Here is a 14483-nt window from a genome sequence, read left to right as displayed (position 1 = left end):
TACGAAAGACACCTCCGATACCAACCAACCTATACGAGTACCCCTTGTCGTCACATACAATCTAGCTCTTCGTTCTGTATCATCCATTATTCACAACCACTTCAGCATCCTATCTTCATCTCCCCGCTGCGCTAACGTTTTTAAAGTTGTTGCCTTTCAACGGACCAACAACCTGAGTGATTTACTAGTTAGCGCCAAACTACGTAATCCCACCCAAAACAACCCACCCCATGGATCTTTACGACGTGGAGACAACTGTTTAACTTGCAACTACATAACAGACAGACGTACCAGCTACACATTTCATTCTACCGGCGAAACTAGACATATTACTCATCATATAGACTGTACCTCTAAAAACGTTATTTACGTGGAACACTGCAACCGCTGCCACAATCGGCATGGGAGAAACAAAACGACGACTTAAAGACCGTTTTAACGAACACCGTAGACCAGTCGACAAACAAACAAACCCACCACAGTTTCAGAACATTTTTTTTCTAACGACCATAACGCTTCTGACATGCTACTAATTTCTCTCGAACTCATCAAATCTAATCGTGACAGTGTACGCAAAGCCAGAGAGGCATACCTGATCGACAGCTGAGGTCAAACTATTGAACCCTTAGGTCTTTATAGGAGAGATGAGACATGAAAATTTTTCCCGTCTTTCATCTTCCTAAGTTATGTAATGAACTCATTGTGACGTATTTTGTTTACGTCTTCCACGTTGTAACGTTAGCTAATTTGCTTATACCTATTTACCAGTTGTATTTTCAAATTTCAAATTGTAACGTTTTTGTTTATGTAACTTTCGCCTATTTTTTCAAGTATCTATTGTAACTGTTTGAAATTGTAACGTATCTTGTCATAGGGTCAGTCTCAAACATACCCTGAAGAAGAAAGGCCGTGCCTTTCGAAATATTGGAAAATATACTTCCCTGACCGTGAAATCAGCCTTGCTCTTTTTTTAGATTATTTGCTTTACAATTTTTTTGCTGATTAGATCCTTCACTACAGGATCCGGTACTTTTAATTTGTCGCGGTGGTCCTTGCAAACACTAACCTGCGAGCAGAGGCCCTTCGCTCTTCCTAGATAAGTTTATCAAGGAAGATCGAAGGGCCTCTGCTCACAGGGTATGCAGACACAGTTTATCACTGGTTTTTACTGAACTTGCAGCAGTGCCAATTCCTCCCTTCCATCCCCCCTCCCCCCCTCTTTTTTCCAGGGTGCTCAAATCTTTAGAGGCTAACATTTTTCAAAAGAACACACAGAAGGAAACGGTTTTACTGAAGCCGCTTTGGTTTTAAAACGGGCGTTAATAAAGTTTGATTATTTTGGACTGAAATTGGATCTGGTTAGCCTTTAGTGGCCTAAGATACGCTTACCATTCTGGATTAACAAGGGGAAAATTATAAGGCTCGAGAGTATATTTCTCAAACTCCCGAAAATTTAGCCAATAGGGTATTAATTTGATCCTATTCCTATCGATTGGCAATAATTCGTGAATCTGGCCCCTGTAGAAGACTAGTTCTACTAGTCAAGATGTCGGCCTACATTAAATCTGCCCTGCTCTGTATCCGTTGTATCAATATAAATTTTGTGTCTTCACTCTGGGTGACGTCTAGTGCAAGTATTCCTTTTCACTACTGAAATATTGATTTTTCTCCCTCTTCTTCTTCTTCTTCTTCTTCTTCTTCTTCTTCTTCTTCTTCTTCTTCTTCTTCTTCTTCTTCTTCTTCTTCTTCTTCTCCTTCTCCTTCTTCTTCTTCATCTTCTTCTTCTTCTTCTTCTTCTTCTTCTTCTTCTTCTTCTTCTTCATCTTCTTCTTCTTCTTCTTCTTCTTCTTCTTCTTCTTCTTCTTCTTCTTCTTCATCTTCTTCTTCTTCTTCTTCTTCTTCTTCTTCTTCTTTTTCTTGTTGTTGTTGTTGTTGTTCTTCTTCTTCTTCTTCTTCTTTTTCTTCTTCTTCTTCTTCTTCTTCTTCTTCTTTTTCTTGTTGTTGTTGTTGTTGTTCTTCTTCTTCTTCTTCTTCTTCTTTTTCTTCTTCTTCTTCTTCTTCTTCTTCTTCTTCTTCTTCTTCTTCTTCTTCTTCTTCTTTTTCTTCTTCTTCTTCTTCTTCTTCTTCTTCTTCTTCTTCTTCTTCTCCTCCTCCTCCTCCTCCTCCTTCTCCTTCTCCTTCTCCTTCCTCTACCTCTTCCTCTTCTTCTTCTTCTTCCAGTTCCTTCCAGTTCGGTTGCGTGGTACCCTGCATTTAAAGGTCAGTGTAACCTCCCTAACGATAGTCGCCATTTCACCCAAATTGCTTCCGATCAGCGGTGTAGCACCCACTTATTAGGTGCAACTATTTGGGGGGTGTAGGAGGTGGAGACACATGGTGAATATTAAACGCACGCGTTGTCCTCGAAGTTCTATTCAGTGCATTATTTAATTTCCAGGGATATATTGTTGACAAATTCTCTTTTCTAAAATCACTAGCCACAATCATGAATTTTGGCTGCTGGTGGAACACATCAGAGGGAGTGAAGTAGGATTCGAGAAAAGAGAGGTATGCGAGGAGCAAAATAAATTTGTAATAATTTGTCATAATCATGCATGAAAATACTATTTTTGGATGAAAATGAATGTCAAATAATGAACCAGAAAATAAAAGAGTGGAGAAAAAAGTGAAAACTAATGCTGTCGATGATACTACCTTCATTATCAAGGCAAAGTGACTGTTTCTTCGTGGTCTGAATATATTTGAGTGAAAATAATATAATAGACATTTTGCTTCTTTTGTGATTATGTAAATAGATCATCCCGGATGGAGTCAGTTTGCATGTTCAAAGTTGACGTTTAAAGTTTACTGAAGGTTTTCAATAAACCACTCACACGATAAAAAAGCTAAGGTTAGTGCTTAGCTTGGCTTGCTATCTGCAACTTTGAGCGTTAAGTTTGCTAGTTACCCTTGATGGCTGTTTGGTGGATTTGAGGGTGTTTACTATTTTGCTTGTAAATCATCAGTTTCTGGTTTGAATTTCCTATTCGCGAGCACAGACTTACGAATATAAATTAATTGTACTTTTCTTTCTCCCATTGTAAAAAAACCCGCTCACGAGACAACTGATGAAAATTAGACATTGCTAGAAACAAGAGGTACTGTTTTATTAAAAGTCAACAAACACCGTTGACCCATTACAATGCCTTGACTGCTTGGGATCATGTTAATGATCCTGTCTCCTGTGCGTTTTAAAAATCTATTGGCCTGATCTTCATCTCAGCTCTCTTTGCTGAGTAATTGCGTCCCTTCCAAGTGCGCCAGTTTACTCCATCATGGTCAGATGAGTGATGGCCGTGATAATAGAGGCCATTCAGATTGGCAATTACGCAGCCGTTAAATTTGCCGTAATGATCAGCGCAGTTGTCCGAGCTGTTATCAGGTTGTCACGATCCTTGGTTGAAAAAGCACAGCCACGGTGATAACCGAATGAGTCACCAGCAGTTCCTATAAAACAGAATAAACCACACATTTCATGCAGAATGTGACGAGCAAGTTAAAAAGTAGGGAAGAAGCTCAAGTTCTCAGGCGGGGCTTTGCCATTGACCAGACGTTCAGGGTAAGGGAATATTAAAATTGATGGGAAACTTGTGGAAATAACATCATTGGCTTTTGAATTCTTTCTTTCATGGTTTTCCGGAGAGTGTTTACCATTTAGTATTGAAACTGGTCCGGGTTGTTCTAAAAACGACCTCTGAACGCAATAGGAAGCAAATAAGCTTCAAATCTGCTTCTGTTTCCGTTGGGTTTTTTGGTATTATTCAGCTATAATTGGAAATAAGTCACAGAAATAGTCCAGGTAAAAGAAAGATGAAAAAGAATTGACAGAATTTTACTTTTAAACAAAAGTCAAAATCAGACCCGGGGTTGAACAAAGACGGATATGTAACCGAGTATTCAGTGTTGCGTCAGAGAGGAAGCGAAATGGGGGGGGGGGGGGGGGGGATAGGAATATAATAGGAATAGGAAACATCAATAGGAATATTTACACGAAATCTAACCAAAATGGGTTCCGAGGTTCAATTTCTTCTTGTTCAGTGAACTACGGAATCCAACAACACACTGAACCTGAAGAGCATTTTCAGTAGAAAACTTACCAGAATAAAATCCAAGGCTCAATTTGTATTTAATCCTCTCGCTTGACACCGCAAAGAAGTCGTAGTCAGCGTAAGCAGTATTTCCTTTCGTATCCTCCAGGTCCACGCGAAGTCTGCTCTTTGCTTTTGTAAGACGATTAATCTTGTCCAGTCCGAGCCAAAACTCGCCATTCAGGTTACCGAAGCCGCGTTTGTGATCATTCCATCCACGGCTGAAATCAACTGAGCCGTGCAATCGCTTCTGGAACACAATCCACCCTCCACGGGCTGTTTTTTGATCACAGAACACATCAAAGGCACCTGAACCATCAGGGTCTGGATCTTGTAAACGCCACTGATCTTTTGGCCAGATATATACAGCTCAGCGCAGGTTTTCTTAACTGTAGAAGAAATCAACATATCAGAAGAGCTCAACTTTGCAATAGTTTTCATTTGCACTGGATTTCTAGCGCCCAAAACCAGAACTAAATTTTTATGACACCAAAATCCCATCGACGTTAAGAAAAAGAGATTGAGTCGACATTTCACTGAACAAAAGACTATTGCATGCAGCAATTTGACTAGTTTGGGGCAAACGAAAAAAATGCCGGCTTCAGCGGCTGTAACTACTTGGTGTAGGCACTCATATAGTGGTTCGGGCAGCTACGCTTATATGAACTACCTTATGTAGGGTCTTATATAGTGGTCCGTTTATATACATAAACATCCTGAGCAGTATAGCCATCCTTTGCCGTACTTAGACCTCCTTCCAGGCGGTTCTCTATTCCCAGAAGCTGAGCTTTGATGTCTTTGCCTGGTACTGCGGAGTAGTAGTTGTTGAAGTGCACATTGTGGCACTTCGTCGACGCAGCCGAACTCGAACGCGATTGGTTGGAGTGTGGCGTGACTTGGTTTCGCGTTAAGTTGTTCACACTCGCCACATGTGCTGCGTGAAATAGCAGTCTGCAACAAAATATTACCTTGATGCAAATCATTTCTGAATGAAACTAGTGAGATCAACGCAATCGCTTAGCTGTATGTTTGAACAAGTACCCCGGAACCACTGTTTATGAGAAGGTCTTTTGATATATGCAATCTTGAGTCAGTGAGACAAGGGTTTTTTTCGTGTTTAGCTATTCTATTTTTGGAAACAATTACTGTCAATTTGGCTTCCGGTAGTTGTAAACATATAAATAAAAAACAATTTCGTCGCGAGAATCCCGGAACTTTTGTATCGTTTTAAAATTTTAATAAAACTATCGAAACGACTATCTTGAAGCGATCCAAGACTTTGGCCCACATAAATCACTCACAACTTACATCATACATAATGGTGCATGACTCGCCGTGAAAGTATTTGCATGTGATAAACACCCAATTACAATTACAATTCAGTCGTGTAAGGCACAATCTGAAAAACAGAATAAAATAAACATCGACGCAAAATCCCTGTCGTTAGCACAGGGACAAACTGATTATTTTTCTCCCTTGTTGAATTAAATATTAAAACACAAAGGGTCGGTTATTAAAAGACAGTTTAGACGGTCTTTAACAAAACCACGTTCTAAGCCATTTTCAATTTTGCCAACAATCATATCTAAACAATGCATCCCAGACTAGAAAACTATCTATCTACTTAAAATAAACAACTAATAAAGAGATTTGCTGAAAATGTTTATGATACTCCCGCATAAACCTTAAAGCTTGGAACAGCATTATCAATCCTCTCGTTATCAATCAGTAAAAGTACTTCCCGTACTCACCTCGTCGAACCTAGAGTCACCTGATGTGTTACACTCTTTTTTTATAACAATTTATTTTATACGAATATCGAGGCTGAAATTTGCCAAATTTTAAGAATATGTTAAGAACAAACCGATACTAAGATTTTGAAAAGGATATATTTGTGTGTTGAAAATCTGTAAATACAATACAAATATATGTTTTTAATTTAACCGTATAAAATTATTCCTTTCTCTAATGGCAAACTAGCCAACGAAACGAAAAAACCTGCACTAGCTATAGCCAAATGCATGTTCAATGCTAATGGCAGTTCGATGAACGATACATGTAATACATATGTACAGTATACAGCATAAAAGCCGGAAATGAACTGAACTGCAAAAAGTATCATGATAAATTCTTTCTTTGATATTGATACCCCTCTAAAACGGAAATGTCGTAAGCTATAATTTAAGTATAGTACAAGAATATTTTCAGTGCGCCGGAAAAATAACATTCTTGTAAATTGTAAAAAAAAAAAAAAAAAGAAAAAAAAAGAGTGTGCGATTATATGTTTTTAACTAAACCGTAAAAAATTTTTCCTTTCTCTAAACGGCAAAACTAGCCAATAAAACGATAAAAACCTGCACTAGCCAAATGTCCGATGTAAAGAAAAGCGATGGAAAACGTACACAATGTAACATGATACAATCTAAAACGGAAATACCATACGCTGTAATCTAAGAATATTCACAAGAATATTTTCAGTCTAACATCGACAGAAAAATAAGGATATTAAGCCTCGCCTTGTACAATAATAATAATAATAATAATAATAATAATAATAATAATAATAATAATAATAACAATAATAATAATAATAATAATAATAACTCCGGAGTTTACAACTGGGACCATTCCAAATGTGGTTCCATATTTTGACTCTGTGCATAGTGACCCGTCCGAATTCAAATGAAAGCCAGCGAGCAGTACATTTTCCTGTGGTGCTGTTTATTATGCTGTAGAAGGTGGTGTTAACCTTTTGACTATGTGGATGAAACCCAAGTGTGACCATTCAAATGGAAGCTATTGACCATTACTTTCCTGTGGTTCTCTTTATTATGATGCCACAAGTTAGTTCTGACTTTTGAGTTTGTGACTATTTTTGTTCCAACTTTTGAGTCCGTGGACGAAATCGTGACGTACACCTGAAAAGTCTGGTTGGAGGAGAAAACTGAACTCCTCGACTGCCAACTGTAAAACTAGCTCACTTTATGCGTGTGATGCATTTACATATTATTTAACCTAATTTGGATACATTTAGTTTGATAGATTAACGTTCTATTATCCCACAGAAACGGTAAAGAGCCATTATAATTTGTTTTTCCCTCTCAGCGAAAGTCAATGTTACGTCTTGAGGCAAAGCACATGAATGTTCATGATATAAACTTTCATAAAATTGACGTAAGAACAGCGGGGAGCATTCTGATCGGCGCGGCTTCTATCATTAGCTGCGAAAAAGGGAATTTAGAGTCAACATCATAAGCCCGACATTTTTTCTCAAGCAACAAAACCGAGATGGCTAAATTTATTTCCTGAGTACAGTGCGAATTTCGCTTGCAAATAACTCGCCAAAAACTCAGCTTTTCCGATCAGCGCAAGTACACGTAACTCTTCACTGGAATCCTTTCATCATAATTCATGGGTTGAAAATAAATGAACACTTACCACTATCGAGAAAAGAAGATTAAAAGTCTATTCAGCAAGAAAACAAACCCTATCCGGGGCTTGGCTGGAAAAAAGAGTCGTTTGATGTAGCAAAATCATCAGCGCCATTTTCGAAACTGGACAAAACCTCGAGCTTCATAGGAAGCGACGTCACGATGGCCCGTATCATCCGGACAGCCGAGCCTGCGAGTTGACCTCTCCTTGATCCCTCCTGGTACCAATACAAAGATACTGATACTATTCAGTAATGAAACAAGCAAACTCGGAAAAAGAAATTCCGAGTGCTCCTATCAGAAGTCAAACCTAAGACCTTCCGATTACTAGTTCGGATGCTCTACCACTGAGCTACAGGAGACTCGTTGGAGCTAAGGCCATTAAACTAGGTTCATGGGACAAACATCCTGCATACTGCTAGGATTGGAATGTCAAAGAGTGGCATATGCGAAATGAAAGGAAATTACACATGTCATTTTTTTGCGCGTGTTTGTGTTTTTTTTTTTTATTATGGTTTAGTTTTGTTTTTATCTATAGAAAAATCGGGGAATTGGTTGAGAGGATTACCGGACCGCTTCATAGGAGGCCGCTTTCAAGGTATTAAAATAGAGGTTCTCATTTCTATGCAAATTACTGAGGGTCAGCTAATTGTAGCTTTCAAAAGCAATTACGTAGAGTCCGGGACATTCCTTACAAATGATCGCGCACAGGCCTCTATTTTACGAGGCAATGTCTGCGACTCAACGACTAGCAAGATATACTTAAGTTGTGCTCACTTTGTAACATGCCGAAAAGTACTGCAATCAATATTAATGTGGGGAAGAAGCGGAATAATATAGGAAAAAACAAAGAGAAAAAACGTCTTAATATATGTAAATTACAGAACACCAAAGCACCATGTTTATCCATATACACGAAAAACTTGTTATTACATATGCAAATATATCCTTGAGTCATTAAGCTTACAGAGGAACTAGGAAATTCATTATTTTCTCATTATATTTATTATTTTTTCTTTCAAGATTTATGATCATGTATCATCTACACTGTTATTATTGTACGCCATCGATCCTTCAACATGATGTTTCTAAGCTGACGTGGTTCTTTGATAGAATGCAAATAAGAAGTCGGTGTTCTCGGAGTAGTATCACTTTCTTTGTTTTGTTTGGCGCCTTTTTTATTTGTTTTGACTGTTTATAACAATGGTTTGGCAGGACAAGAGGCACGCATCTATTGCAAAGATGAAAACGGTGCAAATTGAAACAAAAAAAAGGTTGGGCCGAAGGTTCCCATGAAAAAGAACACTTCTTTGTCGTTGTCACTGACTTACACTTGGATATTGGCTGGTAAAATAGAAATTCGAACAGTGCACGTGTTTTTCTCTGGCCCTCAGGGAATGGAAATGAGAAAGTGTTGTTCTCAGAGCTTAACTTTCTTTAGCCTTTCTTTGTGAGGTTTAGCGCATGAATTTACTCATTTAGTCTGACTATGACGCTTGTTTCAGTTGAATTTTACGGACGATAGCAATGGTATGCCAGAAACAGAAACATGTTAACATTAAAAAAGTGTTTTCCCAACACGTTTCTAGGTAAACGTTGAGCTACAAGAGCATGCACGGTTAGGTCTCACGCAATGTTCAATGTCGAGGAAAAACGATAAAAACCAAAATGAAGAAGCGCTAAGGAAAGTTCTCCTCAGAGAACAGCGTTTTCTCACTTGCATTCCATAAGGGTGAGAGAATTCATCAGTAAATGTAAAATTGCAGCTACAAGATAATGGGTGGCTGGCCTCAAACAATATTCATTGTCAAGGGAAAACAAAATTAAAACAGAAATACCAAAGAACAAGAAAAGTATGATGCTATGGATACTGAGAGACATAAAGTGGATAACATCTTTGCTCTGAGCCATCTTTATGCAGAGGCTTGCAGAGGATACGGAGATTAAAAATCCGAGATCAAGGAGCAGTCACTACAGATCAAGACTTTGTCCTTCATCAACGTGAGTTTTTTTCTAAATTTTGATGTATTAAGGTTTTAGCTAGCTATTTAGGTTTTAATACAGTTTTCTTTACCGGGTTGCTCACTTTCGGGGCTCTATAAAGTCCACGTTCTTTGGATGATTTCAAAAAACTAATCGTCAAAGCTCATTTTCTCTTAATAATTGTCCTTTCAAAACAGTTTTTGTTTTCAGCTAGTTTTCCAGTTAGCTTCTGCGCATGGGGTTCCAGCCGTGTGATAATGTTTAGTTAAATAATTTGCACTAAATAATTTGCTCCATTAGCTAGGATGGTATACGGTCAAGTCATGTTAACATTTGATTGACGAAAAACTATGACGGTGTTATATTCGCGACCTGATAAAAGTCAGTGTCCACTAAGTTCTGGCAGTATTTCTTGCTTTTCTACATTGTGATTTATTTTATCAATTATTCACATAATTAAGCCAGGATATTTAATAATACAACTTTGAAATTGAAACGTTTCTTCGCTTCCCAGCATGTCTTTCAAATGTGGAATTTTCCTGATGGTGTTGGTCTGCGGCATTGGATATTGTAAGTATCTTTCTGTTCACATCCCCAAGCACACACATACACATGAACACTAGTCAAAATAGTTCTAAACGAATCTTTCAACGTTCATAAAATGTTGTGTTCAAAACATAATTCCAAGCAATTCACTGACATTAATGCACAACGGCTCGGTTACCACCATTGCTGATCACGTTTTTAACCAAACTAACGGCCAACACAATTTTTTTCTCCCGAAAGTACATGGTCAAAAAATAAAGATTTTTACTTATGAATGAATTAATTTTGTAGCTTTGAGATTGAAAATTAGTCCAACGGTAGAAGCTTTGAAAACAATTACGCTCTTTTTTATATCAGATAGATTTTCCATCGTCATAATGTAACATAGGATATTTGAATATCAGGATACTCTGAAGAAACCTTCTTTTAAGAAATTTTAATCCCAGAAAAGAAAACCAAACACCTAAAATTTGGCAAGATCACAGCGATAAGACGCTGATAAATATTGTCAATTCAACGTTATTAGATAGTTGTAGATGGAAGTTGCTCGATAGCTTTTAATACTCTGCTGTCTTAGTTTTATTCAGTTTTCATATTATTGCATGCTTTTAAAACTTTATTATTGTTATTATTATTTTATCAGATGGAGTGATATTTTGCGATTTTACCAACTTAATTGATTGTAGATATAGATGTAGATGAATCTTTTGAAATGGATAGGATAGTAAGTTATCGATGGCAAGAAAACAAAATAACTCGCATAGGATTTCATTCCGAACACAAGTTTATGAATTCTACAGAGAAAAAAATTTGAAAGACCGACCCATTCATCCATCCATTCTTCCGTAAACCTCTCCTCCCTCCTCCCTCCCCCCCCCCCGGTCCCCTCCCCACTTTCCCTACTCCGCCCTGGGTAGTTGCAGGTTTCTTTCAGCCCATCAATTATTTTTTGGCTCACTGATTCATTAATTGTTCTTTCATTAATTCTTTCTTTCCTTTCTTCCTTATTACACTCCTACCATTCATTCATTCATTCATTCATTCATTCATTCATTCATTCATTCATTCATTCATTCATTCATTCATTCATTCATTCATTCATTCATTCATTCATTCACTTATTTGTTTGTTTAGTTATTTATTTTGTTTCTTATTATTTCACACAGGCGCAGGTATGATTCCTAACTTGCTGACTGTTAATTTGTTCATGTTGGACTGTCCACCACTGGATCAATAAGGTCCAGAGATGCGAAGCTTAGTGTCGTTACTATCTGAGGGATATTTGTACTCTATGCAGATAATAGCAGCATTTTCTAAGTCTGTACTTTTGTCATTCAAAAATATATACTGCCCCAGCAAAGGTTAGTGACTCACTTTTAATAACTAAAATGCTTAACGCTTGGACAAAACAGATAAAAACGAGAGAATTTAGCTGTCTGACTTAATTATTGCAGTACTAATCCAGAGCACTCATAGACTGCGAACCAGAGGATCACCTAAAAACCCACATCTAGGGTGTTGGTAACTGATTGTTTCATTCACTCTCATCATCATCACTCACTCACTCAATTGACTGATCCCATACACAATGGAAACTCTCTCGAATACTCGTCTCCCTTGCTTGTTACAATCTCGATCCCTTTTCTTCTAGATTACAGAAAAATGCCCTGTTGTGCCTCATGTGGATATAGACATGATTGGCTATTTTAGCTTCACACCCTCAAACATATCATCTCGCGTTTGCTCCGGCACTATAACACTAATCATTGCGTGATACATTTGTTCAACATTCAACAAGGGAATGAATTTTTATTTGATTGTTATGGAAGCAGAGGCCTGCAAGAGCAGTTGTCTTTTCAGTGAAACAAAAGCGGGAGAAGACGTTTGCTCTTGCAGGCTGAGGAGGCAGTACATTGGAAGAAGAGAAATTCGACTGACGACAGAAATCATTTCTGAAGAGAGTGATATTGTTCACATTAAAATTCATGGGAAACGAGTTTCAGTGATTGGGAAGAACAATAATACGTTTGACCAAATCTCGGCTTTAGTTCTCAAGAAAGACAAAATGTTGCGCATGTCAAGGGAATTGGATAAAAAGCAAATCAGAGTCCCCAACAGGAATTGTACTCATCGCCCCCCCCCCCCCTCCCCCCCTTCCCTTCATACTGATCGGACAGTACAACTACTGGGCTAATATGGAGGCTTGTGGCACGGCAACGTTGCTTCTTGTATAATTTTGAACTTTCACGGATGCCATATTGGTGTTTGCAGGCCGATATCATGGACTCAAACAGAGTATAGTTAATTTGTAAATTGAGAACAGTGCGGCCTTAGTGACACCTAATCCGGCGATTCTCTCTTTTCATGTTTTTTAACCAAATAATCATAATTTCAACGTCTGTGCGAACTTTTTCTCTAGGTTTTTGTTTTGATAGAAGAGGCGACTGCAAGGAATTGAGTGACCGTGGCGAGTGCTTTATAAACCCGCGCTCAATGTTACGAGACTGTCCGGTTACTTGTGGTGTGCGTTGCGGTAAGTATATACAAGGGCCTGTTTGCCTTCCATACATTCGTGTTGTGTGCCAAACAAAACCAACTCTGTTGGATGTATTTTTTCAGTCAGTCACACAGGCATACTCGGTATACTTAGCATACTCTTTTAAGTTTTTGTGTTAAGCAGACACATAAAATTTAATCGTTTTTAATATTCTTGATCCATGCCAGGAGCACTACCCGGATTGTCTAAATAAAGAAAAAGAGTGTCATACCCACCCTTACGGACCCTTTTATTTAATCTTTTTTAAATGTTTTTTAGATCCATGCCAGGACGAGCGTTTCATGGACTGTGGGAATAGAAGAGATAGCTGCCATATACTGTCAATTGGACGACACTTTTGTCCAAAGACCTGTGGAAATTGTTATTGAAAAGTGGCATTGGTAAGTTTTGCTTTGACGGAGGGACTGATTGAATATCAGAGTTATAATTTAACACTATCTTAATGTTATGAATAATGTTATAAAATTGATACATTTGGGGAAAATGAAAATGCGAAAACTTTTGAATCACCGCAAACGTTTTGCACCGCATACAAAAGTCGAGTATAACACGGGCAGAGTCAAAGATGGGAGAGTCAAGACACTTTCGATTGCGTTTTCTAATATTATACATTATGGTTCTTCGTTTTACAGAAGATTGGACAGAACAAGGAATGGGAATCCAAGCCAAAGACTGTCAAATCATAGTAGATGTTTACTGAGTGAGAACGAAAACAATAATTATGGGACTTAAGTTGTTACTGGAATAATAAAGAGGTGTAAACGGAATTCATATGTGATGGTTTGATTTATTTTATTTCATTTTTTTTCCTTTTTTACATCTTACATAGTTCACATGCATAAAAGAAATAACAGAACAGAAAGCACAGAGAGAGAGAGAGAGAGAGAGAGAGAGAGAGAGAGAGAGAGAGAGAGAGAGAGAGAGAGAGAGAGAGAGAGAGAGAGAGAGAGAGAGAGAGAGAGAGAGAGAGAGAGAGAGTGAGAGAGAGGGAGAGAGGGAGAGAGAGAGAGAGAGAAACAAATAAGCAAAGAGAAAACGATATTCCCATTCGTTGTTTTCATTTGACGAGATAAAACATGTTTTGATAGTTTTAGCTTCAGTTTCAAACGTCCGCCATGTTATAAAATGAAAAGCCTTCAATCTTCTGTTTGAAACTGTTGAAATCATAAAAAGAATCTTGTTCTTTTTCTGAAAGTTATCCTCGTATCACCAGCAAGTAAGAATTCAGAAAAGTGGGATAATCATCGATTCCTGGAAACTAATGGTTGTTCTTTTAAAATAATGTACTGATTGAAATTTAGGCCATTAATTCTGCGACTCTCTCGACACTAGATGCGTGGAAACTCTAAATCTTAAAAATAGCGAATTCAGAAATTAAGCTAAACAACTATAAAAGAAATGGAACTTAATATTGTTTAAAAGAACCTGGATAAGCCCTCATTTCGAGGACCCCGAAACGTATTTTCTTTTTCTCGCAATGCCAAATCTCGTTAAGGGTTGTAGGCCGAAGTAGGCTAGGAAGCATCTTGATAGTTTGGAAGGTAAAAAACGTAGGTGAATAGGTAACCGAATCATCATCCCGATCGACCGGAAAAACTATGGGGTATAGTTTGAAGTGAAGAACCATCATTATATCTATTAGTTAGTACGCGCGGTGTGATTGGTCAATTTTTCTGGCCGTTTTTCACTGTATAAGACGCTGGATTCGAAAGTTTCCTTTCCCGCGCTCCCGATTTACCTCAGAGATATAATAAATATCTTACTAACCTCGTTTTCTCGGTCGGTACTTTACAGTAGTTACCAATAACACGCGACCTACGGCATTCAAAAGAGTCGGAT

At 37.9% G+C, this 14483-nt stretch overlaps 2 long non-coding RNA genes and 2 pseudogenes across 5 annotated transcripts in view; 2 read left to right on the top strand and 2 right to left on the bottom strand.

Moving 5' to 3' along the window:
* LOC146450895 (uncharacterized) overlaps nt 1-14483 on the bottom strand; it is a 110286-nt pseudogene that overhangs the window by 18004 nt on the left and 77799 nt on the right. The gene's annotated exons all lie outside the window — the stretch shown is intronic.
* LOC146450899 (uncharacterized) overlaps nt 1-14483 on the top strand; it is a 34886-nt gene that overhangs the window by 6222 nt on the left and 14181 nt on the right. Inside the window, exon 3 of one of the 2 annotated variants that reach the window (XR_014860184.1) lies at nt 11254-11288. The exons of the other annotated variant lie outside the window; for it this stretch is intronic. This is a non-coding gene — a long non-coding RNA (uncharacterized LOC146450899). Of the gene's footprint in view, nt 1-11253; nt 11289-14483 lie in introns of those variants that run through there. 2 annotated transcript variants of the gene reach the window in all.
* Nucleotides 3186-4637, bottom strand: LOC146450902 (angiopoietin-related protein 7-like; annotated as a pseudogene). Its single transcript, XR_014860175.1, has 2 exons — nt 4137-4637; nt 3186-3486 (listed from the first exon to the last, which is right to left on the bottom strand). The product of XR_014860175.1 is annotated as an angiopoietin-related protein 7-like (transcript).
* On the top strand, nt 12421-13396 carry LOC146450901 (uncharacterized). Its single transcript, XR_014860190.1, has 3 exons — nt 12421-12620; nt 12903-13024; nt 13277-13396. It is a non-coding gene; the product is annotated as an uncharacterized LOC146450901 (long non-coding RNA).

The sequence above is a fragment of the Pavona decussata genome, unplaced genomic scaffold, assembly GCF_977016875.1.
Source record: "Pavona decussata unplaced genomic scaffold, jaPavDecu1.1 SCAFFOLD_416, whole genome shotgun sequence".
Lineage (NCBI taxonomy): Eukaryota > Metazoa > Cnidaria > Anthozoa > Scleractinia > Agariciidae > Pavona > Pavona decussata.
Note: the sequence above shows the minus strand (reverse complement) of the source record. Positions and strands in the feature narration are given on the sequence as shown.